General features: G+C 36.9%; 1 protein-coding gene across 11 annotated transcripts in view; it reads left to right on the top strand.

Annotated features, from left to right (window-relative positions):
• Positions 1 to 22,383, top strand: part of LOC146445479 (uncharacterized) — a 335,842-nt gene that overhangs the window by 287,767 nt on the left and 25,692 nt on the right. For all 11 annotated transcript variants that reach the window (XR_014855136.1, XR_014855137.1, XR_014855145.1 and 8 more), the window contains one exon: positions 1,584 to 1,646. The gene's annotated coding sequence lies outside the window, so the exon portion shown is untranslated. The remainder of the gene's footprint in view (positions 1 to 1,583; positions 1,647 to 22,383) is intronic.

Below are 22,383 nucleotides of genomic sequence, written 5' to 3'. Positions count from 1 at the left end.
GAGGGTCTATAGGAATAAGTGGTTAGGCACATTTTGTCTTAGCTAAGCACTGGAGTTATGCAAAGACCTTAATATTACATTCACTCAAAGCTTTGGTTATCTCTAAGAAAGTTGTGGGTATTTAAATGTGGTTGCTAAGGAAATTAAATTCTTTTTTTACAGTGTGACTCATGCTTTCAGTTTCTAAAGAGGAGAGGTGAAAAAAAACCCCGTGTTAAGCTGCAGGAAAGGATCGCTGTTGTAGCCTGTATATTAAAGTTGTTACTGAGTTAATTAATATATGAGTTTCTTACAGTTTGTATCTAAATCCGTTACAAAGAAATCAGTGTGATAAGCACCGGAATAAAAGGCACATTATTGGGACATTCATGAAGCACGCCTGGTTTGCAGCCAGTAACAGTAACTATTTTAAGATATTTGGAAAAGCAGCCAGGAATAGCTGAAAACAGTATTTAAGATACCCATTCAGGATGTTTGTGATAAGTGCATGTACAGTTAAAGTAAGTTTTGAGCATATGACGCTTTTGTACAGCCTTTTTCTTCAGGCGTTTGTCTGTCTGTTGTAACATATTCCTAGGCAGTTAGAAGAGTGTGTAACAAAATTCTTCTGACTGACAGATTTTGTAAAGCTTGGCCAAATCAGTGTTTTATGTAGTTTGGATTTTTTTTTTTTAATATTTTCCTAGTCTTTTAAATTTATGTTAAAATACAGATGTCCTCAGGTAGAAATTACTTTAAAATTGCAGTATCGCTTACATCAGAAAAACTTACATTTGTTTTTTTTTATCAAAATGTTCATGATATGCGTATGTCTAATAAAAGGCTTTATTAATGTGACTTTACAAAATAGAATTGTTTTAACATGATCTTCACCTTTTATACGTTACTGATTAGAGAATAATTTCTGAAATTACATGCTAATTTTGCTACTTTATATTTTTGTTGCTCTGAAATGAACTCTGGGAAATTGCTGAATGGAGACCTTATATATATATGACACCTATACCTCCATATACCCATTTTGGACCAGAAAGTGTTTCTCAGATTTATGGTGATACTGCCCTCCCCAACAGTTTTGTTGGAATAGTTTTGTTTGTCATTGATACCTAAGCCTGTTGAGAAACCAAGGCTTGCATTAGTGAAAATAACTTTTCAAATTTCTCTATCTGGTCAGACTAATCACATCTTTTTCCCCCCATAAATTTTGGCAAACGTTTCTTGATTGAAGCAACTTAGTTTATCCCAGTATTTTTATGAAGTTCCATAGCAAATTATCTCATTGTGTTCACTACTTGATAAAAAATACTCCCTTTTGTTAAGTTTGCTCTTTCTCTTCTGAAATTCCTAATAGAAATTAAGGATTTGTAGTTTGAAAAAAAGGCTAGAAAATAGTGAAAGAAAGAGTCCCTTTGCCAAAGTGTGCGTGTTCACAGCATGTCTTCCCATGGCCCTGAGGAGGGGCTTCAGCAGTGCCGGGTTTGTATCTTAAAAGCATAATTACTAATTTTGTGTATGTTTCATGTTCAGAAAATGCTTCATATAAAACATATATTTCAAAATATTTCACTTTTTTTTTATTTTAGTAAAAGAAAAATTAAACTGAAAAAGGAAAATGAAGAAGTTAATTATACCAGAATTCACCGAAGGTAATACAGTGTTCTTAATTTTTTTTTTTTTTGGTTATACAATGAAACTATTGGCAAGAAACTATGAAGCAATTTAACTTTAAAAAACCCATTTCCTTAAGGCAGCCTACAAAGATAATTTCAGAGATGTGTATTAAACTTTTGTTCTCATTACTTTCTGTTGGGAATGTTGCAGTTTGTGTAGCTGTAGCTCCACAAAGCTGTAGCTTTATAGTGTATGTTTGCATGAAGGTTAAGAATTAACTAAAGAATCAAAACAGAATTTGTTCTTTGGTTACTCCTAGCAAATATGTAAGATACGTAATATATATAAGACATAAATTTACTAGTATATTCATATTACTAATAGATTTGCAGTACATATATCTACTTGTTAGTAGGTAACTATAATGCAGTGACCAATTGTTTTTCAAATGTGGAATATATCTTCTATTCACAAAAAGAAAAAAGAAAGAATAACGGAAAAACAATTTTATAACACTTATAATTATTCAGCAAGTTGTATATGCAGTCTGCATACTTATTTCTGATACTAGGATAACTATTCTAGTTTGAGGGCTTCTCTACATATTCTCTTCACTGTCAGCAGAAAGCAGTTATAAAAATATAGTTCCTTCTGAACGCTGAAGTGTTGCCTATAAAGTGAAAAGAAGTTTAAAAGAGACTTTTCTAGAAAATAAATTAAAATTATTTTAAAATGCATGACATTATGAACAAGCAAGATTTAATCCACTAAATTAAAAAAGAAAAGGGAAGGAAAAGGTAATTCACTAATGCTCAGCTGTCATTACTGAACGCAAAATACATGTTGAAGTCTGCAAGAAAATGAAGCATTGCCCTGATGAAAAACCTTTGCTATTGACAAGCATTTATTCTCTTGAAAGGAGTTTTGCCCAACTAACAATGGCAGAATTAGGACTATGGTGGGAACTAGGGGAAGGAAGGCATTAAAATTTTATTCAGATACAGGTTTCAGTAACCTGCTCAAATCAAGACAATTTCTCTACCACCTGGTTTAAAAATTATACCTACATCTCATGGCTGTATTTTTCAAATGCCTTTGCAGTTGTATTGTTGCAAGTTATTCTGATGTGTCAGGTGTTGTGCTTAAAGGCGCAGTGTTTATCAATGCTTTTGGTTAGAGTATGAAAGTTATAAAACTGTGTCTGTGTGTCACCTTTCTGAATTACTGGTTCTTGCTCCAAAGGAGCTGTTTCTGGTCTGTTGTGTAGGGTACCCTATATTCAGTGTGGGATAATTTTTATTGGATTGCTTGCCGATCAGTAGAAGGATGGATTTGTTGTAGGCGTTAACCTCGAAGTTTTGCGCGATTGTGTTTCCACTTCCATTCTTATTACTAGGGAATCACATTGATGGTATGGTTAGTGAATAAAATATACAAATTAACTTGTTTGCTTTGATTAGTGGCTGTTGTTTAATCAACAAGTTCTTGTCAAGCAGTACTTAGCTGTGGTGTAATGTGAAGAAATAGCTACGTGGTTTTCACAATGTTGTATGGGAGCAGCACTTGACTGTGCCTTGCTGCCTCTCAGATTTGAGGTGAATTTTGAGTTGTAGCACTAGATTTGGTCTCAGACACAAAGGAAAACCTCTATTGTTCACTGCTATGTCATGTCCAGTAATTGATTCCAGTCAAGCACACCATAGTCAGATGCAAGTTGAGAACTGGGGGTTCATCAGTAAGGCAAAGAGTGCTCAAAAGGATGTTAATTCCTGCTGAAGACAAAACAATTTTTTACTGTTAATCCGTAATAAAAAAAAAAAAAAAATCTTCCGTTTTCAAAAAGAAACTAGTCACAAATCTTTGGCTTGTTTGTTGCCTCCACCATTTATGCAGTTAAGCTTGGAGGAGCCTTCTTTGCAATAGATGGTAATGTTTTCTCTCTTGAATTCTTGTTCTCACATCGCATCGTGTGTTTGTTTGTTTAAAGTCTTCTGCACTCCCTGTAAAAGGAAAATCCTACCCAGCGATGCCAATTGGCATAAACCCGTAGATCCGATCTTGTGTTGAAACGCACTGCACAAGCTCGCTTCTATGGGTCTGTGTCAGTGTGGTGATCTGGCAAAACTTCATGCAGCACCCACTGCAGTGGTGTTTGACAACAAGCCCAAATGAATGTACAAAACCATGTACTTTCTTGGAATGCTTCCCCTGTCCATTGCCTTATCTTCCAACTTGATTAAGGGAATTGTTCTTTTATCAGTTGCTTTAAGCACCTTTGGCTTAATATCTTATTAAAATGTAGAAAGAGGTGTGAGGGAATTGTAGGGTTTCCAATGAGGGAGTGTAGGGTATACAGTTTCCTGGCTTTATTAAATATGCCATTCTATGGTATTACACTCAAAAAGAAAGAAGATATTCATATTTTATTCTTATTGTAAAATAAGACCAAATACCCATTTCTTTCCAGAAATGTAGCTGGGCTTGCATCATTCCTATCAAATATGTATGTATATATATACGCATGCAACACACGTATATATCTTTATACATATGTAAATAGGATAGAAGTTCTACCTCTGCAGTAGAAAAATCTATCTAAGGATATGCTTTATTGTCTGAAAGTAACTGCAGGGGAATAACTGCAGTTGAAAGCCTACCCCCATGGGAAATATGTAGGCCAGTGGCTGCTGTCACATTTCAAAGAAAGGCTGAAGAAATGAAGAAGACTTTATGGTCACCGTCGGAAGCTGTGTGCATCCGGGTTGAGGTAGTAGGTTGTATGGTTTAGAGTTATACCCTGGGAGTTAACTGTACAACCTTCTAGCTTTCCTTGGAGCACACTTGAGCCATCGAGGAATTCATCACCACTTTAATCTGATCAGGGAAAGTATGCAAAAAGGTATTGTTTCATGGCTGTACATAATGATCACTTTGAGGCTTTATTGATGTTGAAATAGTCCTGATGACTTGATTATTTAATTTCAATCCTGTTATGAACAATGCTGACATGTTGCCTTAATGGACTGTGACTATGTACTGCAGACACTTAAGGAAAGAATGATGATTATTTTAATTCCATTAACAGAAAAGCTTTAAAAGTTATTTTGGTTTATAAACTCAGGAAAATACCAAGTATTTAATGCTTTATTCTTTCTTCAAGGAATACTTATCCTATGCAGTTGATTTCTGTTGCTGGCATTATATAGGTCTGCATTTTCTCGAAAAGGAAAATATTGATTTTTTTTGTCCTTAAAATATTTTCCAGAAAATATTGTATGCTGCTTCTTGGATAGCAGTGGCAATGTCACAAGTTGTTCCTGGTCTTCCCTGGATTTATGATATTCTTTCTTTGTGCCTGAACAAGTCAGTGTCATGAACACAGATCCAAATGACCTGCAGGCCTACCTGTGATTCACTCTCTCAGCCCAGCGCCACTCTGGGGTCTCAGCACCTGTGTCCTTACACAGCATGTCAGGCTGAACCTCACCCATGATGCCCTTGTCTTTTTTGACCCTTTTTTGACTGCTGATTCATCTTTCTAACTCAGCAGGACTTGGAGGAGTCACACTCCCTGTGCACATGGCTTCCAAAGCACTGGAAACTGCTGCCAGTGTCAGGCCCCAGTACCAGGTGCCTCCACCCATGTGGGATGGGTGCCATAGAGGAAAATTATCCCTCCTCAGTCCTAGTGTTCTCGAAAAGTCTGCATGCTTTTTTTTTTTTTTTTTTTTTTTTAAGTCAATACCAGAATGCACCAAAAGGGAAAAAAAAAAACCCCAAAAACAAAATAACAAAGCAAAACAAAAAATCTTTATTTGATCCCAGTCTGATTTTTGGAGACAAAGTTGGGCTTGTGGATGTTTATGCCCCAAGTTGTGTGACCCCATTTCATTCTGGTTAGCAGTCTTCTTCATCCTGCCTGAAAAAACAGGATGAAGGTATCCCATGAGCAGGTATCCTAACAAAGAGAAAAAAAGAGTGAGTGTTTCCACTCCTAGAAACAGCTATGAAGTGAGAGAGAAAAGGACTGTGTCTGCCTATTCACCATGATTTCTTAAGTGAGGGCTACTTCTGGAAGTCACCTCAATGATCAGAGAGGCCTCCCCAGTGAGATGGAACACACATTACTGCCAAAGTCAGAGCATCTGGACCAGACAATGATGCTCATTCCAAAATAGTTGGGAAAAACTGATACTGTCTTTTTCCATATACATTTCCATAAAAAGTGAAAAGGAGTATTATTTTCAAGAATGATAATTTATCACTAAAGACAGCAGTAGTGATAATTTGCTGGAAAGTTATTTAAGTTTGTTGATGTAAAGTGAAAGACAGGAGCAGCACCCCTGTAGTGCTGTAGTCAGGGGCAGATCAGAGTCCTATGGGATGAGGAGAGGGTGAAACGTGGCTGCTCCACATTGGGGTGAGGACTCTCTTCCTGGAGGTCCCAAGTTACCAGCAAACAGTTCTTTCTTCAGGGTATTTTGAAGCTTTGAATTTCTGACTTTACTTTTGCTGGAAGTTAACATAGCAAGACGTTTGATATTTCCAATGTTTAGCTGTTTTATATTTTGCATCAGCAAGGAAAGTTAATGTTTATTTTAAGTGGATTTGAAGGTTGATTGTGTTTTGGTTATTGTTTTCTTTCCCTGTCTGTCTATGCAAAAAATCACTTGCTTACAGGTCCCTATGTTTGACTGCTGTCTCAGTTATGGTTTACCTCACACTTTCCTAGATAAGGAATCACAGGAGGAGGTGAAAATGGATTTAGTTTATCTTTTTAACAGCACTTATTTTCAGTGATAAGTGTTTGTGATAGGAAGTTGATAAGGAGGATCTACATGACAGGTGGATCCAGACTGAATTTTAAGCCTGTCTTAAAGTGTGTGGGACAGAGGAGAGATGAGGTTGAGTGAATCAGAATTACTCCAAGCTAATGGGAAATGCTTAAGGGAGCAGTGGCTAAGTGGGAGGATAGAGGGGAGATCTCCATCAACCAATGAAGCCTAACAGGGACCACTCACAATCTGAATGAAACCTGCAATATCCTCTGTGGATTCAAAAGGACTCTGGTCACCAGTACATTTTCTTTTGCTGTTTGAATTTTTTTCTTTTGGAGTTTAAGTTCACTGGAAAGAAACAATGTAATTGCTGGTTTCTGCCAACAGAGCAACAGGTGTTCAATCCTTTTATACTGATTCTTCAATTAGTTGCAAAATAAGGGGAATTGTTTATACTAAGCTGAACTGAATAGAAATGACTGATGCAGAAAATGTGGGACTGTTTCATCTGTCCTTCAAAGGCATGATAAATTTGTAATTCTATCAGGCCTGGTTGCAGGTTCCAATGCAAATTTTCATTGCAGCATCACCAGCTTTAATGAATATACATTTTCTCTATTTCTTTCTCTGTTCTTTAATTTGGGATTTTTGCCCTGTAATGTGCAATTCATTTTTTTGGTATGAGTTATCAAGTTACAAGCAAAAATGAATGAGACTGTGAGGTAATTTTGAAGCGGATTAAGGTAGAGAATGAAAAACAAAGGGGGGAAAAAAGCTCTACTAAGAACAGCTGGATGGAGTTAGGTCTTCTGTGATTTCATTTTAAAGTCATAAAACATATTGTCTGTTTTAGGTGAAGTCTGCCATTTTTTACCTTTGTAGTGTGGTTGGAATATTAGTGTGTCTCTTAGACTCAGCATTACACTGCTGTGATACTTCTGTAGGAAATAAATGCACTTTGTGTCATGGCTAAATGTGGATTGGTTCCAGCCTGGAGCCCATGTGAGATTGTTTGCTCCTGTAAGTAAGCCAGAACATTGTCATTCTTTCGCCTTTACTTTGCTTCTTGTATTTGAAAGAAATCTCCACTAGGTTATTTGGGGAAAATATTGAGATCCAATGGATCTGCAGCTTCCAGTGATTCCTTTGGGAAACAGGTCCTCTGTGTTTCACAAGTTTGATCCTAAAGAAAAGCTGCAGAGGCACTGACCTGCCCAGCACATTTTTTGCTTGCCACAATTTCCTTGGTAAAGATTTAATCTGAGGCATGGTTAGCCCTGGTTCCCAACAGAGGAATTACAGCATGGCAAAAACCCACTGCAGTGCCAGATCCTGCCTCTCTTAAGAGCTAAGTCACTTCAGAGAGCTGGTGAGAGTTTGTATTTCCTTCTGCAGCCCAACAGTGTCTCTGTGCAGAGGCACATCCAAAGAAAACAGAGTTAAAAGGACATTTCTGAGTTAACAACCATGATTTGGAAGCACTGATAGAACTTGGGTGTTTTGGGCACAGCCATTTTGAGACCTTTCCCTGTACCAAAGCTGCCATTAATCCTGTTTACCAGAGGACATAAAGGAAATTATTAGTCTTTTTGTGCTGTTGAAATAGCACAGAATACTAAAAAACTAGATGAGCAAATTTCTAGTTTTGTTATTCTACTCAGCAAAAGAAAATGCTGAGTTTCACTTGGTCTCATCCTTTGTTTAACTTGTCTTCTAATCAATTGAAGTGCTTCAGAGATTTTTAGGTAAAGAATGTGTTAAAATATTTAAAAGCAGTCCCAGAAACGGTTTTGCTTGCAAATATTTCTGTTAAACATGACAAACAGCCTTTAGTAATCTTCAAAACTTGTTTATTGAAACTCTTCAGCAAGAGACCTGGGATAGGTTGCTTTAACTGATAAAGTTGGAATAGAAGTGCACTTGTACTTGAAATTTTTCCAATTTGTTGCATGTGGTTTCATGTGACATTCATTTATCTATTAGGAGTAGCTTCTGATATTTTTAATAAAACTAACATTAAATCTGGCAGGCCCTGTTTAAATGTGAGTATTGCTTTTATAGCACAGTTAAATACAAGTTTGAAAAGCTAATGCTTTTGTCTTACACAGTACAGAAGAATGAAATTGTTTCAGCTTTGTCCTTCACATAGTAAAAATATTTACATCAGAGTGATCTCTTTGGTAAAGTTTAATTTTGCATAAGGCTTCTGGATATTTCAGTTGTACTCCATTGTAAAATATATAATTCATATGAAAATTTCAGGCAGATTTTGTTGGTTTTTTTTGCTCTCCATCTGTTCTTTCATGCCACTTCTAGAAACAGTAAGAGCAAGCCTCACATTGATGAAGTCTTTTCAAGAATACTTGCAAAATCTGAGTAAAAAGTGAAATATCAGGCCTCTTTTTTTTTCCCTAGAATGACATCCTTATACTCAGGAATGCCTATCTCCTGTCTCCTTATCCCTTCTTTTACAAATGTATGTGTGGTATTTGATCTTACAGCAAAATTGGCATGGATGCCTTTGCTCTCTGTGGGCTTTGTTGTACCTCCTTTTGAATAGTAGTTTTCTGGCTTGAGTAAGACTGGCACAGATATGCACCAGCCATTGCACGAAGAGCCTCAGTGAAAGGTCACAAACAGAGATCAGCAGACTAATCATTTTTCTAAGAGTCACAACAGCCTTGTGTGCTCCTTTACTTTCATGGCTGGGAGAAAAGGGAGTGGTGTACACTTTTGTTTTTTTGCATGTGGTTAATAAATATACATATTATGCTTGTATTGTCTTTATCTGAATGTTATGAGTCACCTCAGCTAAACTTTATGTCCATGGTTGAAAGTGATTTATCTGGGTTAATCTGTGGTTTATCTGGGAAATGCATCTCCCTTCCTTTTACTTGTGGTCTCCACACATTTTTGCACTGGTCCTTTTGTGATTCTTCATTTCCTGACATCATGAGAATCCTGGCAATAAATGTAGAGCATTGCAGATATACTGGCAACAGGGATGGATTGGGAAAGCCCTGATGGCTGGAGAGAATGGGATTGCTGTCATGTTTATAAGGTTAGCAGAAACCAAAGTTTACTCAAACCAAAATCTCCATGAGTCCTTTCTGTCATGACTCATCAGCTTGGGAAGGAGAGTAAAGCTGTCTGGTACTATCACCTTTGTAGGTCTGGCTTGAGACCATGGGGTTGAATTTGCTCAAACTTTATGTGACTCTTATTTTTCAAAGCCCCTGGACAATAAGAGCAGTCTAAAGCTCACTTTTCCCTGACAAACACCCAGCCTTGTGGTTACTCCAATATCGAAGCAGATTTGCATGTCTGAGAGAAGATGACTGTCAGTTGCATGTGTCTTTATGTATGCTTGCTGTTGGGCATTTTTGCTTGGCACTACACTGAAATGAGCAAAAGAACACAATACCAAAATTCTCCATCTCATCTGTTACAACTAGCTTGCTGAGACAAATTTGTTCATTTCCCACGTTAGGAAGAAATCATCAGTTGGGAACTTGACCATGATAATTTCACTGTTGCTTGAAAGATCTTCTGCTTTTGCCTATGGATAGCATTTGGAGCATGCTAAATCCATGTAAATGGCTGTTTTCCTGGAAAGTTACACAAGAAAGATGTTCTGTCTGGACCTGGAAGTAGATTTGATGATAGCCTGTGATCAAGAGAGACGGAGACATGTCTTGAAAGTGGCTCTGGTATTCAGGTGTCCTGGGCTGAGGATCATCGGCTGTTATTCTCTATCACAGCTCCTCTTGCAAATCTTGCACTTTTAGGGAGTATTTCCATCTCCACCTCTTCAAAAGCATAAGTGCATGTAGTTTGCACAACTGAAGGGAATTTATTCTGTAAATTCCTTGCACCCCTGATTCACCTGTGTCAACTGAGCCTTTTATTGTGAGGAGAATTTTTGGGGTGTAGAATTTTTAATAAAGCATGATTTATACTGTGTTGAACTAAGTTGAGGGCTGCTGCTGAGGCTGATGTCACTGTGTGAGGACTTCTTTGTGAGCTGGGGGACAGGGAGCTGTTGGAGGTGGACCAATGTAGCTGTTCAGCTTTATTGTTCTTTTCTCCTTTGTCCAAAAGAAAATGTTCTTTTCTCCTTTGTCCAAATGTTAACAACTTTTGATCCTTAGGCTAGCTTTTCCTGACAGTATGCATTTTACCATATTCACTTCTGATTCCTTCAGTTCTACTGCCCAAGTATGTGTTTCCAGGCTGTGTATTGTAAAGAACTAAGCTAAGATCACCTAATGCATGTATTGCACTTGTGTCTCATCACTGCCTGGATCGGAAGGCAGCGTCTGAAAATTCCCATCCTCTGCTGTTTAAGGCCCACATTTGGAGATGAGACTGGAGGCTCAAGTCCATCTGAGGCACCACAGCTGGCAGTTTGGCTACAGCCTTAGAGAGGTTCTTGCTTGAAAAAGTATTTTTGTCTTTAGATGTCATTTACTCAGGATGTGACTTGTGAAGTACGTGATTCCTGTGGTGATAAAGGCATTTTTTAGAGTCATTATTAAACACTGTAAAGTCTATTGTTTTTCTGAAATGTTTATCTTCTGCTACAGGAAGAATTTAGCGGTATTCTTATCATTATTTCACTTTTGAATTATAACTGTAACAGAATGGGCAAAATGTAAATTTTAGTGATGAGTATAGGAACCTAACTCATACTTAGTGTAACATTTTGATGCAATTCTGCTTTTTTCCCCAAAATATCTTGGGCATTTAGGAGCCTGCATCCTGTTGATTTTCAACATCTGGGCAAGTTTTAAAAGAGAAACCTCAGGTGCAGAGGCATTTTTACAGCTTTTTGACCCAATGACAGGATGTTAAATCTATAAAGTGGTTGGAGCTGCCTCTAGGTTGTTCTGTGTATGAGACACTTAAACATGGAGTGCCAATACATTCTTAGCCACTTTTATGAGATAATAGTGCCTTAATTTCTCTCCTCTGGTTGTTGTAAAGAAAGGCAATATAAACAATGCAGTCAGAGAAAATATGTGCAGCTTGCACACCTGACACTCCTATTGATGCTGCTGCCAGCTGTGGAGGTGCTCCAAGGGGACATAGGAATCCTTTCCACCCCTTGCCCTGCTCTGTGGGAGTAGCTGTCTGCTGTGGGAGACCGTGTTGTCCCCAGCCTCCTGTTTTTAGGGCAATGCTGTCACGGAATGCTGCCAGGCACTCCTTCCTCCATCCTGAGCACCAGCAGGCACCGTCCTGCCAGGGCACCCTCAGCCCTCATGCACTATTGGGGTGGCTGTCACTGCATGGGGCTGCTGCCACGCCACCACCCCACCAAAGACTGGGACAGGCAGTGTCGTGCCCAAAAGGAAGGAACTGAGTGTAGCACTGAGTCAGGTTAGGGTTTTTTTTGGCTAAAGAAGTCCAAGTGTTGGTCTGTGGAAGTAAACACACAGTGTGCCTAATGAATGTACTATTTATTAGCTGTGTGAGCTGCTGGAAATACCAAAGCGGATAAGGGCTGTGATTCAAGGCCACGGGGCTGAGCCCACACAGCTCCCTGAGCCAGGAGCCAAGGACGTGGGAATCCTCACCAAGGGGCGACCCTGGAAGTCGGGAGAGTGTCAGGCTGTGCTCATCTCCAGGCAAGAGGAGGTTTGTGTTAAGGGTCCTTCTCATACGTGAGGAGTGGCTGCTGTTTGTTATTGCATAATTTGATTTGACTCTAATTTAATGGCAGTTCTTAGTAGGCAACATGATTTGCAAAGCTGATTTCCATTTTTATTGATTGGGCCTTTAATTTACTTGGACTTGCACTCAGAAGCTTCATCGGAGATTTAATGAAAGTCTGCAAAACCAGCTTGGTAAGGAATTTTTTGATGGAACTTGAACTCCAATGCTTCAATAACAAGTCCGTGAGGTGCAGTGTGAAAATATTTTAAGAAAGAAAATTCTTAGTTAAACTTCACTTTTTAAATAATGGATTGGCTAATCCATTGTTTAAAATCCACCTTTCTTGTGGTTTTTTTTTCCCAAACTCTCACACTCAACATCTATTCAAAGGTAAATTAAAGATTTCATTTTTAGAGTTTTGCATAATGGTCTTGTAAAGGGGAGATCTTGGAGGTTATAGTTACAAAATTTTACTGAAAATAAGTAACTTATAACTCCTGGAAATCTATTATTTTATTCATTAGTAAGAAATTTACCAAATACAGAATAAATACTGTAGAGGCAGCTGCAACAATCTCCTAGTTATTTTCAAGCTGCAAGTATTTTACAAAGCATAAAAAATAGATCGTATGATTTTGAAGTCTGTCAGTAATTTTATAAAAGCAAGCTTTCTTTCTTTTTAGTATTTACAAATAATTAATCATAAGTTTTAGAAATTAATGCTCCAAACAGGAAGGAGCTAGGAAGAGGTTAATTAATTATAATTTTTGTTACCTTTTCCATACCCAAACCTTTGCACTTGAACTAATGAATGAAGAAAGCAGCAGAAGACACAAAGTATATCTGTATGGGAGGAAGGAAGGAATAGGGAGGATGAATTATTATGTGACAAGAAGTACAAGAGGATGTAAGAGAAGGAAGGAAATCGAAGCTGCACGTGGAATAAGAGAGAGGCTACAAGGAATGGAACTGCAGTTGTGCATTTGCACTTGGAGGGGCTCTGGGCATGTAGGCACAGGAGTTCAGGAAGGTGGAAGAAACAAAGAAACTTGAAAGGTGTGGGGAAAGGACATGAGGATGTTGTAGCTTCACATTGTTGTGCTTCATCCACCTTGGTACATCTTGGTAACTGTGAAATATTAAAACAAAGAAATATTTACTGTCAAAGCTTCATATTTTAAATAAACAGCCTATATGTCTAAATAAGGAAATAAGGAAAACTTATTTCCTCCTGGGACTAAGTTTTTGTATGTCCTGGTCAATTCCTATTTTATAAGCAGCAAACCCCCTTATAATCAATAAATGTGGAGGATGGTAACTCTGAAAAGTAGTAGTACACATTTAAGACATATTGAAACCATCTCAAAATTATCCCCTGCTTTTGAGAATTAGGAACCTAAAAATTCAAATCTAAAGATAGACTGAAAATCCAGAGCAAGGGCACACAGATAGCCATGACACTGACTAATACTGACACAGGCAATATATCTAATAATGATGCTGGTTAGTTCAGTTTAGTCTAAGACAACAAACACTACATGTGATTATATTATGGCCATATTATAACTGCACAGTGTCATCCTAAGGGAGAATTAACTCATGTGTGTGCCCTTCCCTTGGCATCTGCTCAGTTTATTTGCATGAATAAGAAATATAAAACTCTCAAAAGCCTGAATCAAAGAGAATAATATAACCCCAGCTTTTATATGAACTGTAATTAATTTGCAGTCTGTTGCCACAAAACTTAATTTAGGGAAATTCCTAGTTAGAATCAAGAATGTTAAACATTTGTGTGAATAAGAACAGTATGTGCAGTGGCGCTAGAAGTAGCAATATTTCTGATTCAAACCATGCACTGAAGCGTTGTTGAGGTTACAGAACTTCTTTCCTTTTAAAATTATGAGAGAATGAAGTTATTGACTGCTGATCACTTCCAGACACAGAACGGTGGTCTATTAGTCCCTTTCAGAGTGTAATAGCAGTTCCACATGACACAAATTAATGGAATATCTCATTAATTCCCTAAATGTCACTAAAATGGTCAAGTCATTATAAGTTTCCATCCCCTTGAAGTAAATTTAGCCGCTTCCAATTTTTCAGTTCTGTGAAAACATCTGCAGAATATGGAATCTGTTAAAACAGCAGAGTCTACATTAGCAGATATCAAGATCTTAACCTGAGCTTTTTCTGTGATGGAGATCAGCTTATTCAGCATCCAAAAGGAGCTTGAAGATTTACATTCAAGCTTGTTTTGAGGAGAATATGTGCCTCTCTATTCTATACATGAACACTAATTTCTCTATCCAATAAAAAGGAAAAAATGTGAATATTTATGGTATGAGTTATGAAATAATATTATTATGTATTTTCAATATTTGAGTTTTGCATTTCAAGTCAAATGGCTTACCAGTAAAACAGGCTTTTGATATGGTTATGAAATGGTGATTTGTATCTTAATCTTCATATAAGTTATCCTCAAAGCTTTTGTTTTATGCTAAAAGTAGCATAAGAAAGAGTGAAGTAAATCATATTCATAGGCAGTTTTGAGAGGGAAAATAAAAATAAATTTAAACAATAATGTCTTCTAAAAGACAATCCTGATTTACCAGATAGTAATTTCTCATTAGAGGGAATTACAGTAATTTTATGATGTTTTTAATGTTGCCTTAGAGGATTCTACTAACTAGTCTGATCAACATCAGTTGTTTCTCTTCTTTCCATTTGGTGGAAATATACTATACCCATCAGACCCCAATTTACTGTTGCTTTCTGTCAGTGCATTTTACATACTGCATCCCTAACACAGCTTCCCAAATGTGATGCTACATTTTTAAGACCTGGTAGTAAATTTCTCCCTGAGTGAAGTCTTGAGTGAAGATTTATTTCAGAACCAGTGATAATGAAAACAGAATCCATGCAAAAAGAGAAGTAAGTGTTCACTAATGTGAGTGTATAGTTCAATTAACATATGAGAAGTTAGGGAGTACTGAGAAAGTCAAATTCCCTAAAGTGTATTAAGTACATTGCTTTCATTTATGTAATTTTTCCCTCACAGCTTTTCTTTTCAAATGTGAGTGGATCCTCAATAATACCTTAAAATACTTTAAAAACAAGAAAACATCACTATAAGAAGAAATGAATAAAATCCTTGCTGAAATATGTTGAAATATTCAAATAAATTCAGTCCCAGTCACTTTTATCAGCAGTGTCCATAGCATGGTATGGGAAGTACTGGAAATGTAACTATCTTTATTAAGTGCAAAAGCATTGAAAATATTTGTTCTAAAAATTGTGTTGTGGCTTCAGAGATGCAGAAGACTTCAGAAACTTTAAAGCTGCTTTAAACTTTAAATCTGTGCATTGAGGAAAATGTGTATGAATATATTTGACAAATACTTAGGAGTGCTCATTAATGAAAGCATTCAATTCTAATTCTGTGGAATGTAAGGGAGCAAGAACATTTCCTAATATATAGGTGTGGGGATTTGGTTTGGTTTTTGGGGGGAGGTGGTTGGGGTTTTTTTACTGTTTCTTTAGTTTTTTTCCCCCACAACCTCATTCTCAAAGGTTTGTTAAAGAATCTTTTTTTTTTAATTATGATAAGAGATGTAACCTTAGAGTCATCCTTGTAACCTCTTAGCTACAAGGATGCAAGTTCATGTAATTTATATTATATTTTAGAATCTTTATGTTTCTTATGGATTTAAATCTATTTAATTTTAAAAAATGTGTTTGTTCCAGGGTGAAATTTTCATTAATGTAGTTTCACCAGTTCATTACTTTGTTAGTATAAAAGTTTCTTCATTTATTCTTAGATAAGAACAAAGCATATGATAAATGACTGAGGGAACATGGCGAACTCTTGTTCCTTCTTTAGCTGTAAGAGCTTTTCTATAAACCTCACCCAGCTATCAAGAAAAGTTGCATACAGACAGACAATAGTTCTGTGCTACACTTCAATAGTTAAGTGAAGACTAAAGAACATTCTTGAAGAAAAAATTGAAGTATAGAAAGTATACAAAAGAAGTCAACAATGTCAAGTTCTTTCAGGAACAAAAGAATCGTTCAATTTAACTTTTTAAAAAAGTAAATGGAAAACAGAGCATTTACAAAAAAAACAACAGGCTGCCAAGAGAAATGGGCCTTGTTGCTAGCAGTAGGAGTAGCCAAGGGGAAAAAAGAAATGAATCATTAATGACCATCTATTAGACAAAGAAATTTATCCTACAATATTTGAATCAGTAATCCTAAAAGTCCTTGTACTTACATGTCTTAGCATCTTCTGAATAACATAGCTCAGGAAGTGTAAATATTAGTGTTCATTTGAAACTGCACAAAACCAGTTCAAAATTATTCAACAGAAGAACATGAATGAAAAGGGAATAAATATAAAATGAAAAGCATAATGTAAATAATCTTTATAATTTGCTGACTAGTAGTCTGAACTGTTGCCTTTTTGCTAATCTGTATATTTTGTGGGATGAAATCTACTCTCTAAGGTAAGCCAGCTTTATATACAGCAGTTCAATGACATCCCCTTAAAAATAGTGCTGTCATCAGTATATGGGGAAAAGTAAATCTATTTACTACAAGGACTACATACTGAAGTATTTTGAAAAACTCAATCTATTCACAAATTTCAGTGGAATAAATGTGATGCACATTTAAGTGGTGTACATTCATGAATAACACATTGCAATTGCATTCATCAAGTCTTAGGGAATAGTTAGAAAAACAGGGAAATACACAATCTTTCAGAAGTCTCTCCTCATCCATGGTAATCTCACTGAGGTCCTTAAGGGCATTTGTACTCAGGAAAGCATTCAGATTTGCTTCGAAAGCAAAGGTCCTTGTGATTTTCTCCATTTATATACCTCTATTTCATAATTTTCCACAGGCAGCTTCTAACAAACAGGATGTATCTAGTAGTCTGACACCCTTTTGGGACATGATACCCAAGGTGAAAAGCAGGAGCTCTGGACAATTTAATAGCTTGTCCAAGTTCATGCTAGATGTCATTGTCAGCATTGGGATCAAGGGACAAGCCTGCTAATTTGCCAAAATGATAGCTAGTCCAAAATACATATTTATGGAAGCTTTTTCTGGGCAGTACATTAAAGGCCTAGCCCTTGTGTTCTAAGTTAAAAAGCACCATCTCACAGTTTGAAGGCTGTGTATCACATTGGAATGTGTTTTCTCTATCAGTGTGATGTTTTCACATTGTGTTTTATAATGTAGTAATTACACAGCTTGCCCCACAGTTCTTCTTGAAATTAATGCATCCCTTGTATTTAATAATAACACACATTTAATAAAACTATTTCGTTGTCATAAATATTAAAAGCTACATAATATATGCACATATAAAGACTGCAGTAATGAAGGTGTTTAAAATAAACAACACTGATTGAAATTCAAGTGCTGAAGCTCAGTAGATCCTGAAAGTAAAAGTGGCTGTACAAATAAAACTAAAATTGCCTTTGTTGATCTTCATTGTCTAAGACGAGAGGAATATGGCATATGAACAAGGAGGGCGAACAGTGATGGGAAGTTCAAACCTTTTTCTTTAAATAATCTGCAGCATTGACTTTCCATTAAGGAAGGTGAAGAAATGCCCTTGCCAACAGCATGTAACTTCACCTGTTCTGTATCCTCTGTACCTTGGGTCTTTTTCTATGAAAGGACCTCTAGAGCTGCCAGACACGGCCCTAAGAGCTCCAGGTCCATCTAGAGGAGAGCTCTGCTGTGGAGGGAAGCAAGGAAATGGCCATTAGGCTGTTTTCCAGGCAAACTCTGAGGCTGCAGGAACTCTGAGTGTGCCTGGACAAACCTCAGCCATCACTGCTGGAGCTCATAGGAAGCTGAGCTTTCCCTGCTCAAACCTAGGCAGACTCAAAGAGACAACTGAATTATGTGAGGAGATGCAGAACAGCCCAGGATAAAGAAGGATCAAAATTGGATTAAATTAGTTTTACTTCCACTTGCCACAACGTGTGAACTGTATGTTCTGCACCTTAGGAACAACAAGTCTAAAGTATTTATTTGAGCATTGTTTTCTTAACTCTGTAAAGTATGTTGCAAAAAACCCTATGTAATCTCAAATTGCAATATTCAGATTCAAATTTCAAGAATTCCACAGCTGTAAGGTCAATGTTTGACACTTGAGTGGGAAAAGGTTTAGCTGTAAAGTTCTCAGTCCAAGATTATAAAAGTAGAAGTTCAGAAAGGTTAACATCAAAAAAGTGTCTAGGCCTGTGGATTTTTATTCCAGTTGGAGTGGCTTTGCTTGTTATATGTGGGTGCTAATGTAATTAAAAGGTCTCAATCTCTCTGGTCTGTGAAAGTGAGAATACCTCTCACTTCTTGCATTAAAGAAATTTACTTTTTGGAATAATGTGATAAAGTATATAAACATTACTTATTTTATGTGGCCATGTTTTAGTTTCTCTATTGACAAATCAAAGAGTAAAGATTTTTCAGTACTGAAGAATTGAATAGTACCGTGATAAGTTTTCAGAAAACTGTTAGAGAATAATCTAGTGAAGTATGTTTCTGCACAATAGGAAGAAATAGAGACTGGGAATTAGAGGAGGCTCTATTTCGAGTAAGATGCTGAAATGCTAATATCATAGTTACCAGGTATTTTTGGAAAAGAAATTAATTCCTCACTATTCTATCAGCTCTTTTATTTGTGCCTTTTCTTTTTTTAACCAATTATTAGAAAAGAAGGGCAAAATGAATGAGTCAACATAATATTTGTACTTCAAAAATTTTCTCCACGGGAGCCACTGTTAAGGAAGCTAAGTAGTCGCTGGGGGAGAGGAAAATCCTCATCATGGGGTGAAAATGGCTGGATAGCAAAGTCTAGAATGAAAATACATAATCGTCCTCCTCTGTGACTGAAAGATTAGAGTGGGCTGCTCCAGTGCTTCATGTTATGATGTTTGTTATTTAATACATGGAAATAATGGAAAGAAAGTTAGGCAATGAGATGGCAGCATCTGCAAATGTCACAATTAGCTGGATTACTCAAATTCAAAACTATGTGGGGAACTTCAAAAGGGACCCCTGAGATCTACAGCAGTGGATGACACAACGTCAGACAAAATTCAACAGTATGAAAGTTAGCAGGCAGTGAAAGAAGTAATTTGAACTATTTATGACCTCTCTTGGTTTCTAAATTAATTTAGAAATACCAGAAAAAGAGATCAAATCATTGTGAACAACTCAATAAAACCTGTGATCTCTGTCAAGGTTTCAGTGGCCTTTCCTCTCCCCTTATAAATTCTCCAGATAGAAGAATCCTTTCACCACAAAACAAGAACCAATGGCAACAAGATCCTGTCTGTGCACTAAATTACATCCAGTACAGCTGATGGCATATAATGCAGCATCATCTATTATTCTGACTGCTGTGGAGAAGAAAGAGGCATAAGAGGAAGAAAACAACCTACTTATTGATAAACATGTTGTGCCTCTTTCTAACACAGAATGAGTGCAGATCTGGCAAAAATGAGGAGACACAAATTTTACATATACATTTGTGAAATAATACATTTTTTCAATAAGTAAGTAAATAAGTAAATAAGTAAGTAAAACAAAGTAGTCTTGCAAGAAGGTTCCACACTTCTAGGTGATTACAATTTGGAAGGCAATTTAGATCTGTAAAGCCAAAATGGGATAAAAGTGCTTGTAGTATCAACCTTTACAGGGTGCTGAGTCTCCCATAGAGACTCTTCTTCTTTCTCAGAAATTCAGAGAGGGGACATGTCAGTGAAGGTCTTAATTGAGCCCTTCTGTGCTGCTGCCCCCTCTGTGGCACAAGATTTGCCCTGTCTTTGCCACTGTTAAAAGAGCTGAGGGATTTCTGTGGACAGTCCTTGTTCCTTGATTGTATTTTACTTATTACTTAGCACAGCTAAGGTTTACAAAGTTACACCTGTAATTAGCCAGTCTGCATCCTCTGCATCTGCTGGGCACATGCTACATGAGTCTCCCTCCCATCCAAAGGTAAGGTTAATAGTATATCTCATGTGCCATAAAAATTAACCACACAGTTGTACAAGAACTGTGCCAATGTTCCCATGGACAGTCACATAAGCACAGCAGGGATCTTTACACAGAGTACTTCCAAGAATAACACATGGGAGGAGAGGAAGGAAAAAGTAAAATGAGCATCCTTTTTTTTTTTAGTACTATGTGCAAAACTGATTAAAATAGATTTTAAGGAGAAAAGTTCATTATGCAGTTGCTCAAACAAGTGTGCTTTTAAAAATATTTGGGAAAGAGTGGATTTTTAGAAATCCATTAAAAGGTGTTCATTAAGGTGGCTGTGATTCATTCCAATGGTGGAACTTCTGGTGCAAAGGATTTCATGGGGCTGGGAGGCAGGAGGTCAGATGCTGCCCAGGGAAGTGGTTGAGTATTCCTGGAGGTATTTACAAGATGTAGAGATGTGGCACGGAATGATGTGGTTTAATGGTGAACTTAGGCAGTGCTGGGTTAACAGTTGGACCTGATGATCTTAAAAGTCTTTTCCAACCTAAATTATCCTCTGATTGTATGATTCTATCCTCTATATTAAATTGGTTCCAGCTTTGTATGAGTTGAACATGCTGACATACATCTATTGTTCAGCCTAAAGAAAAGGTCCAGATTTTACCTGCAGTTACATTGGTGTCTCACCTTTTGCCAGGGTGTTCCCTATCACAATTGCAGCAAAGAATCTCAGGAAAACCCCAAACCAAAGAAATTAATTGAAGTCTTTTAATAGTTGCTCTTAACTCCAAGGCAAATCACTTCGCCACTCTGTCTTCTTTGCTTCTTTCTGGGAGTTTTGTCTTGTCCTGTATTCTTTCATATACTTGAAAATTCCTCTAAACTACTAAATATTTTTCACAACAAAAGGTTTTCACCATTCTTTTGTCCTTGACTAGTCCTCTTAATCTGTAACTACTTCCTGTTCTCTTCTATGGTTTACAATATTTTCATATCCTCATAAAAAAGTCAGTTCCCTAGAAGGGCATGTTGCAGAATCCTCGCTGTGATGTTGCTGTTGTGATCATCTCTCAGTCCCTGTCGAGGCAGAGGAAACCTTGAACTTCTGCCATGCTCTGAGGTGCCTCCTCTCTGTTGATTCTCACCACTGATGTCACTCTTTGACTTCCTCATTTTTGTATGAAAGCCCATAAGAACTCGAGCTAAAAATGATCCATTATGCTTTCTGAGCCAGTGAAGGATTAGTCCATACTCGTGTTTGCTGTAAGCTAGTTTTGGACACGTTAGCCATTATCTTGAAATAGTTTCACTGTGAAAAATAATTCCTTCCTACACAAGTAGAAATTCTTATTTCCATCTCACTTCTACATAAGACTCTTTATGGAAAACCTCTGCTCTTTTTCTGTGGAGGTATTACCCAAAAAATACTTGTAGTTTGTTGCGCAAATGCTTAAAATATTCACTTCTCTTGACAGTATTTCTCCAGACTATATTGGCCTAATTTTTTTTTTCTGAAATCCCTCTACATGATCAAAGTGTTTCTGATAACAGAATGGCCAGAATGGGATGAGAATTGTAATGAAAATTCATTTGACTGGTACGTCTCATTTTAGGCTAATTTTGGCTGTACACCAGTAGCAACAGTAAATGAAAAAAATATTCTCCTACACTTTGGTTGCATATAGGTTACATCAGTGGAGAAAATTCATATAGGAAAAATGTGTAGTGGAAGCTTTCTCTTCAATGCCAGTTTGGGTAAATCCTGACTGTAGTCCTGAAGCAGAGGAGTCAGTAGTCCTTAATGAATTACATGATTGGGTTTATATGGAAAACCCTTTTCCTTGAGATCCCTGTACTTGATTTATTTTGAAGTGAAAGGGTGGTCTGTGAAAGAAATGTTACTGTTCCATCATCTATTTTAACCCTTTAGATAATAAGCTGAAATGTTGCATAGATTTCATGGATTTCACTCACACAACAAACAAAATCATATGTGAAAGTCTTACAAGTCAAAGTAAAATGCCTGTATTCAGATTAGACAACGAGTCAAATAAATTTTGCCTGTTAAGGGCAGAATACAACCTGGAGGAACCTAGAGTGAGAAGATTCTAGAGTTCACAATCACAAGCACTAATAGTCATACCAAGAGTCCAAATGAATGAATGAATGTGGTGTCATTTGATACTGTTTTGTTTGGCTTGGGTTTTTTTTCCTTCAAATGGATGTTGGTTTTAAAGGAATGTAAGGTACTTCGTTTTTCTTTTCCCAAAAATGATAGAAAAATGATAGAAAAAGAATTAATTAGATTAATAATGAACAGAAGATTTTTTGTCCTTCT

Source organism: Lichenostomus cassidix, chromosome 1 (genome assembly GCF_008360975.1).
Source record: "Lichenostomus cassidix isolate B80296 chromosome 1, HeHo_3.0, whole genome shotgun sequence".
NCBI lineage: Eukaryota > Metazoa > Chordata > Aves > Passeriformes > Meliphagidae > Lichenostomus > Lichenostomus cassidix.
This window is presented reverse-complemented; position numbering and strand designations above follow the sequence as displayed.